The sequence below is a fragment of the Rhipicephalus microplus genome, chromosome X (assembly GCF_043290135.1).
Source record: "Rhipicephalus microplus isolate Deutch F79 chromosome X, USDA_Rmic, whole genome shotgun sequence".
NCBI classification, from domain to species: domain Eukaryota; kingdom Metazoa; phylum Arthropoda; class Arachnida; order Ixodida; family Ixodidae; genus Rhipicephalus; species Rhipicephalus microplus.
Genome location: NC_134710.1, coordinates 313,368,732 through 313,378,102, shown reverse-complemented (window position 1 = coordinate 313,378,102; position 9,371 = coordinate 313,368,732).

The following is a 9,371-nucleotide window of genomic DNA, read 5'->3' as shown; positions in this document are numbered from 1 at the left end:
ATGCAAGTTCAAGAACAAAATTTAGTACTCGTGTCCTGCGTGTAATCTTATCAGAATAATTTATAACAATCGCAATAACGGTCAGACATTCAGGTGCTGCCTACGCTGAGCAGTGCTTACATTTTTTCTGGTCTCCTCTTCTAAAGGTGCACTGAGGTATACGGAACGGAGTTACTTTTATTTTTGCTATTGTTTGTTTCTTGGTCATCATTTCTGCCATTTTTTTTCACGTGGAGCCACTCCACCTTTTGATGATGATGATGATTACCTCTATGTATGGCTCACGCCCTCTCTTCGGAACTGGCCAAGAAACAAAAAATTTATTTAAAAAAGTGTTCACATAAAAATTGTATGACTAATGATTCATATATTAGTCAAATTAAGTTACTGACGCTAACTTAGATAGTTCATGTCTACACCATCCTGATTCATTAAAAAAATTTCACCGTAGAACAGAGGTCTCAGTGACAATGACGATGAGGGGCTTCCATGGATAGAGTATTTGAAATGACGAAATCTAATCGGACTTGGTTAAGCAATGTTTTAAATAAGTTTCCCCGCAGTGAATTGAAGCGGATGCGTGATTAGAAATGATTTTCAGTTATTTTGTACTTGTTAGAAGACTAGCAAAGAGGAGAAGGAGCTAGACCACCTCTGTGTGTATATAATATAGTTCAATTTCGGAACGCGAGAACGTAACTTTATTCAAGTAACCATATTACTTGCCGTGTTGAGCAGTAATTGCTACAATAAGAGAAAAAGTGTGTTAATACTCGCTTAAGTGAGTGATAAATGACTTCACAAGGTCAAGTTATTGCTAGTCTTCTCAATCTGTTACGAACAATGAGGGCTGCTTTCAGAATAATTAAGAATATATATCGGACCACTAAGAGCGCTTTCGCTGGAGCGTCCGCAATTTCTTCATTTTTGTTCATTTTCGCCCTTTGTGACTTTCTACTCATGTTAATTCGATTAGAGTTATGTGGGTGGGAAACAGAAAAAAAAAGTGCGTGATATAATTTAGAATGATATTAACATCGTAAAGGGTTTTACGTCCGAAAGCCACGTGGTAATTTAGAACAGCTATTTTTAGCGAGTGCCGAACACACAGATAAAGTATCTGTAACTATGACCAGACTTCAGGTTGATGGGCTGAGCTTTTCTAATGCCATTCCGCCCAAGAAATGAAGATCAGAAATTGGGAAATCTTATCGAGAACGGGCACTTGAAGGTCTCGGAAAAATACCGATGCCGCATTTAATTTTTCAGAGTGTGATGCACCCGTAGCTATGATATTGTTTTACACTTATCTGCTCTAAAAGCTTTTTCACGAGCTAGTTTAATATATAGTAAGGCGAAATTTTTGCGTTATTTGGATATATCCTATAAAAGTCTTTAAAATACCGTACTCCATTTTCGATGCATGGAACGTCGGCCAGTCTAACATCTAATGGTTCAACAAGAACTTATACCAAGTTCAACCACGCTGTATGAAGCCGAAGTTAATGATATAGAAAAAAAGAACTCGTACTGATGTATACATGAAAAGAAAGTTTGTGTGTATATAATTCCGATAAATCTTTAGGATTGACTGCACAGTTACTTTTCTAAATGCGCACAAAAAAGAGGACAATCTCGTTTCTAAGTGGAGGACATTATTGGCTGTGAATTTCGATAATCTAAGAAATAAATTTGGGCCACCCTTTTCGAAAGTACAAGAGTTAACAATATATAAGCCAGTGTACCAGAATATAAAACACATCTAAATTCTAATACGGGGCTAAACCTCTGGTGTCCTGAAATGCTGCATGTACGTAGATTTTGTAAAACATATTTAGTGGTTCACTCCGTATCTCTGATCGACTGCTACACAGTCTTCTTAAGACTCTCATTTCCCGTACTCCTTTCTTGGGCGTATATGCCAAAGAAGGTGGTTGTTAGAAGATATTCCCACATATTTTAACAAGGTCAAATGTGATATGTATATACCACAGGTTGCAAGTTATTTTAGATTATAGTGACTGGATTATATCTTAAGGTAAAACTGTAATTGCGCACTTTAAAACATTAGGACTTGAATGAATAGCCTGCAACATACCATTACATCTTGCTTTTGCGTTTGTAAGCGAATATATGGCGATTGTGAACCATTGTTTAAAAAAAATCCTACATCATCTCGCGTGTACTTGTTTCTATGCTTCAGAATGACTGGGATTAGTGCTTAGCAATATATTAAAAACAACAAGTGAGGTGACTGCTCCCTCAAGAACTCCTCGTAACCTGGTATGTATAATTGAAGCACTTTAATAAGCAACAAAACTCCCTGAACTACCTCACCCTAAATTTTATTTCATTCAATAATATTTTATGTTCTACCAGCCCGGTGAACGTGTTTGGGTGTGGACGCCGATACGCCGACGTGGACTAAGTGAAAAGCTTCTGCGACGGTACTTCGGACCTTACAGGGTGGTTCGACGTCTCGGCCCACTTGATTACGAGGTTGTCCCCGACGGCATCACGAACTCTCAACGACGCCGATCGCGACCTGAAGTCGTACATGTCGCGCGCCTCAAGCCGTTTCATGCGCGTTAACAAACTGAAACAGTGATTTTTTCATTGTACTTTCTAGCATTATTATTGTACCTTCATCTTTTGTTAAAGCATCGGGACGATGCCTTTTTTTCAGAGGGGGGCAATGCCACGTTCCATTTCCCAAGTTTTTGTTATCGTCCCAAAACACCACACCATTCTCAGAGAGATTGTGGTTATATCAGAAGAAAAGAAAAGAAAGGTGCCGACCCGTAACTGTCTCTCCTTACGAGGACACCTCAACAGGTCAGCAGAGGAATGGGATATGGGGAATAAAAGATATAGAGAGAAGGAAGGAGGGATAAAAAGAATAGAAGGAAAATAGACGGATAAGAAGCCGCCAGCCAACGAGAGGAAAAAAGAAGGAGATAGGAAAGTGGGGATCCGGTCGAAGCAGTCCAAGGGCGGGGTGCCACAATGCGAGAGCTGTACGGCATCAGGAGACCGCGGAGGGCGAACCAGTCGGCGGGAGCTACGCTGAAGTCGGAGATCGCGAGGGCACAACCGTCCAGCTTGAAATCCTCCGAGCGAATCAACACCATTCTCAGCGCGAACCGCGCCTACAGTTTTCGAGAAGGTTCCGGACTGCGGTAGATCGTTTCGATAAGATCACGCCCACTGTGCGAACGGTACAGATTGTTCTGGAACCTACACCACCGCCAGCGATAACGCTAGAACATTCGACGGCAAGAGTATAAATGCCGACGCGCTTCGCCGCTTGTCAGTTGTTGATCGAAGGCCGACGCTCCGTTCCCCGCTATCAGCCCGAGACTGCTATCTGTGCGAGACTACTGCTGTAATTGGACTTGCCGTTTACCGGGCACAGGTTCGCCCAAATAAACAGTTAAATCCCAACACGAAGTCTCCTGTCTTCGGCCACGTCACGACCCCATCACAGTATGCTGAGCGCGGGCTAGGAGATGGCTCCTTAGCTGGTGACTGCCGGAAGCGCCCTCATGGTGCGCTGCTGTGTGAGTGGGTTCATTTGCATTCAATCGTTTCTCTCTACAAGCGCTGCAAAGCCTGCAGGAGGCCATGCCTCGCGAGGCCAACTATTATTTTTTTGCATTTTCGGGGTGTTTGTTTTACATATTGCTTTATTTTATAGGATTTACTCGATTGCTTTCACAGTACTGGTGCTTTGCAATACGAAATGAAGTTCATTTCGTGGCATACATTTCGCCATCCGCTACTTCCCGCATTAAAGAAATACGCAGATCCCACGTAACTTGGGAATAAATGCTACGCAACATGACACTGTTGTAATTTTTTAATAAGTGAGACATTATGATGTGGAACTAATTATATTCAAGAAATTGGATAGTCCACACTAGAACCAGCATTGGCGTTTCACGAATATTTGGCTCTTCTTGCAAAGTATTTCGAAGACGCTAAGTTAAGGGGGTGACGGTGAGGGCACCCAGACGTAGGCAATATGATAGATAAATAGATAGATAGATGGATAGATAGATGGGCACAGAGACAGACGGACAGAAAGATGGACTTACAGACGGACGAACGGACAGGCAGATAGACGCACAGACAGATGGATGGACGGACGCACGGACGAACAGATGGACCGACGCACGGACAGATGCACGGACAGACGGACAGACGGATGGACGCACGGACAGACAGACGGACGGAAGGACGCACGGAGAGATGAACATGGATGCGGAGAGACTGATGAACGGATGGACAGATGGACAGACGGATGAACGGATGGACAGATGGACGAACGGATCGACAGACAGACGGATGAATGGATTAATGGATTGTCGGACGCATGGACGAACGAGATGCACGGACAGACGGATGGACGCACGCACGGACAGACAGACCGACGGAAGGACGCATGGACGGAAGGACGCAGGGACGGACGGACGGACGGATTGATACAGAGTGACAGATGAACCAATCGACAGATAGACGGACGGATGGACAGACAGGCGGATGGACGCACGGACAGACGAACGGATGTACACGGACAGACAGATGAACGGATGGGCAGATGGACGGATGGATCGATAGACAGACGGATGAACGAATGGATGGATGGATGGATGCGTCCGTCCATTCGTTCGTCTGCGCACAGACGAACAAACGGACGGATGCACGGACGGATGCAAGGAGAGAAGGACGGACGGATGGACAGGCGGACAGACGGAAGGACGCACGGACGGACGGACGGATGGATAGGGAGAGACGAATGAACGGATGGATAGGGAGAGACGAATGAACGGATGGACAGATGGACAGACGGATCGACAGACAGACAAATGAACAGATGTATGGATGGACGGACGCACGGATGAACGGATAGACGGACGCATGGACGGATGCACGGACAGACGGACGGACGGATGGACGCACGGACAGACAGACTGGCGGAAGGACGCACTGACGGACTGACGGATGTATACGGAGAGACGGATGAACGGATGGACAGATGGATGGACGGATGGACAGACTGACAGGTGAATGGATGGGCAGACACACAGATGAACGCACGGACGGACGGACGGATGTACACGGACAGACAGATGAACGGATGGACAGATGGACGGACGGATGGACAGGATGAACAGATGGACGGAAGGATCGACAGACAGACGGATGAACGGTTGGTTAGATGGACGGACGCATGGACGAACGAATGGACGGATGCACGAACAGATTCGCGGACAAATGGATGGACGCACGGACAGACAGACGGACGGAAGGACGCAAGGGCGGACGGACGGATGGATACGGAGTGACGGATGAACTGATGGAGCGATGGACGGACGGATGGACAGACAGACGAAAGAACGGATGGAGAGACAGACGGATGGATGCACGGACGGACGAACGGCTTTACATGGACAGACAGATGAATGGATGGACAGATTGACGGACGGGTCGACAGACAGACGAATGAACGAATGGACAGATGAACGGATGGATCGACAGACAGACGGATGAACAGATGGATGGATGGACAGACGGAAGCACGTACGGATGCACGGACAGTCGGATGTACCCACGGACGGACGGATGGATGGATAAGGAGAGACGGATGAACGGATGGACAGATGGACGAATGGATGGACAGACAGACGGATGAACGGATGGACGCACGGACGGACGAAGGCATGTACACGGACAGAGAGATGAACGGATAGACAGACAGACGGATGAACATATAATTTAGTATATATATATATATATATATATATATATATATATATATATATATATATATATATATATCTGTGTGTGTTTATAGATAGATAGATAGATGGATAAATGCTCAAAGTGGTTGCTTTACACAAAAAAATATTTTTAAAAACCATTGGCAATGTACCACCAGATATTCTTTGAAACGGGCTTTGTTTTGAGAGAAAAAATTATCACAAAAGACCCTAAAACCTTCACCTCTTAGCATGCATTCCATTAGGATTCGAGTGAAAACAAATAATAACATGCGGATGCATAATCTGACACTCACCGCATATGATACTCAAAACGTTGTTGGAAAGGGAGTGCGACATTCACATGGGAGAAAATATGTGTGAATGAAATAAGAAAGGGTATTTTCAATTTTTTAGATAAATAATCATATTTAATATTTTGCGTAGATGGCGATTTCATTCCCGACACCGTTCACCCTAATTCGAAAAGATACTTCGGTGGAGTCACTCTAAGAATGTTTTTCTCACACAACAGCCTTCGGATTCGGCCTTTTGTCTGCCATCTTGAATCTACTTTTTCATTCAGGAAAACATGCTGGATCCGTTAATGCGGGGAACAAGACACTTTTTCCCTGTTCGACCAATATTTTCTTTGACACAGCGGCCCAATACACGTTCCTTCTTTTCATTGCCGCGTAGGTTTTAAAATCCCAGGGTGTTGCAGTGTACATATGGCGCCGTCGAACTTCGAAGTAAATCAGAAGGCAGCTGTCACACGCTGGTTTTAAAAGTGGCAAGTCACGGCAGCAACAGGATGAGAGGAATTTCGCTCGTTCGTGCACCCTCTCGACACGCAGCGCCGCTTGTGGCATCTGAGTGCAGTCATCACAAGCGCGGCCATCCACTCTCGTACGGAATGCGTGCGCTCAGCACACTAGGTGGTATATTTCTAGACACTGTAACACGATGGTTCCAAAATGACGATGATGATGATGAAAGGCAAAGATGAAGGCGCTGCATCATTCTTATAGCCAGAGCAACAACAATCAAGTGCCTCGTCCTGCGGGATAGCCGTGGTCGTACAGCGGTTAGTACCTTGCGTTGTGGCCGCAATAACCCATGTTCGACTCCTGGTCATGGCAATTTTTTTTTCTTTTTTTAGAGAGTATGGGGGCCTGGTGATCATTTTGTATTGTCGCAAAGAACTCCCAAATCTTGATTTTAACGTTTCACCCGCAAACTTCTGGCACCATAAACATCATTACCGTGTACCCAAGCTTTATTATTGCTTGGTTTCTTTGTTTGTTTTGTCAATCAAAACTTGCGTGTAGAATCTGCCTTTGATTACTCCTTCATTTTGAGAAAGTTTTCAAAAGGTTCAGCATCATTTTGAACGCATACCGACCACAGGAAATGATAGGGAAATGCTGAAGTACTATCACGGATGGTTTATACGGCCCATAACAGCCTGATCAATAACCACAGCGTCTGGTAAGTTTCGACCAATAGTTCAGGCTTGCGGAATTCACAATACTGTTAATTTTTCTCTCTCGCGCTACTGTGTTTGTGTGCTTCATCTCTCTGAATCTCCATCACCATCATCATTAATGCTGCTGTTTTACTGTGGAATTCAGTGGACTATTGTAAACCACCTTTTGTTGATAAGGACTGGGAGGGAACATGCCACTCCGACTGCGGGTTGGTTGGATAGAGCTACCTTTCAAGACGCACAATCTCATTTTTCCATCACACGATGCCTCACTCCGATATTTCGTCTACCACTGCGAAAAACTCCGACATTCCCACATACATTATTTTGGGAAACCTTAAATTGAAGTTGTTGTTCCTTCATCACATTTCCGTTGATACCGTGATCATCCTACAGCGCACTCCGAAAGATTTCTGCAGCTTGCGTGGCCATGCACTATCTCGAAGATCGAGGGTAATGCAATGTTATGTACCTCTCCTTGTTATTCACTGCCTTCGAGATCAGCCCACCTTTTATCTTGTGATGAAATCATGTGATAACATGATCTAGTTACGCCATTTCTAACGTCAGAATGACGTCACGGAAATTTATCTCTGGCATCAAGTGGACGTTATATTGTGAAGTAATTCAAACTACCATCTAATTCTCTCTCTCTCCTGTATGTGTGTGTTCACGTGTTCCACTCTCTCTTTATCCACATCGTTATTATGGCTGCTGTGTTTACCATGAAAAATTGTGCAGGATAGTAAAGCACCTTTTTGTAATAAGGACGGGGCGAGCACGTGCCGCTCTCATTGCGTGTTTGATGAATGGGGCTAGCTGACCGTGAACCACAACTTTATTTAGACCAGGAAACGATGCCCACTCTAATATTGCGCCTACCACTGCGCGAAAATTCGAGATTCCCTCATGCATTGGCGCAGAACTCCGTCTGGGAATTCGGGCCTTGTTTTTTTCAGCTCAAGCAGCGTGAAAGTGGCGGCACGATTACAGTGTCTAGAATTATACTGCCTATTATGCTGAGCGCGGGCTAGAAGATGACCCTGCAGTTGATGACTGCCCGCAGCGCCCTCATGGTGCGCTGCTGTGCGAGTGGGCTCATTTGCGTTCAATCCTTGATCTCTACAAGCGCTGCTAAGCCTGCAGAAGGCCGTCCCGCGCGAGGCCAACTATTACTTTTCTCCATTTTTGGGGTGTTTTTTACATATTACTCTATATTATAGGAACTACTCGATTGCTATCAAAGTACTGGTGATTTTCAATACGAAATGAAGATCATTTCGTGGCATACATTTCGCTATCCGCTACTGCCCGCATTAAAAAAATACGCAGATCTTCGTAACTTAGGAACAAATGCTATGCAACATGACTCTGTTGTAATTTTTTAATAAGTGAGACAATATGTTGCGGCGCTTATTATATGCAAGAAATTGGATAGTCAGCATTGGAACCAGCATTGGCATTTCACAAACATTTGGCTCTTCTTACAAAGTATTTCGAAGACGCTAAGTTGAGGGGGTGATGGTGAGGGCACCCAGACGTAGGCAATACGATAGATAAATAGATAGATAGATGGATATATAGATAGGCACACAGACAGACAGACAGACAGAAAGATGGACTTACGAAAGGACGAACGAACAGGCAGCCAGATGCACAGTCGGACGGATGGACGGACGCACGGACAGATGCACGGACGGAGACGGACGGAAGGACGCACGGACGTATGGACGGATAGATACGGAGAGGCTAATGAACGGATGGACAGAAGGACAGATGGATGGACAGACAGAGGGATGGACGCAAGGTGGGACGGACAGATGTAAACAGGCAGACAGATGAACGAATGTACAGATGGACGGACGCATGGACAGACAGACGGATGAACGGATGGACAGATCGACGGACGGATCGACAGACAGACAAATGAACAGATGGATGGATGGACAGATGCACGAATGAACGGATGGACGGACGCATGGACGGATGCACGGACAGACGGACGGACGGATGGACGCACGGACAGACGGCCGGAAGGACGCACTGATGGACTGACGGATGTATACAGACAGACGGATGAACGGATGGACAGATGGACGGACGGATGGACAGACAGACAG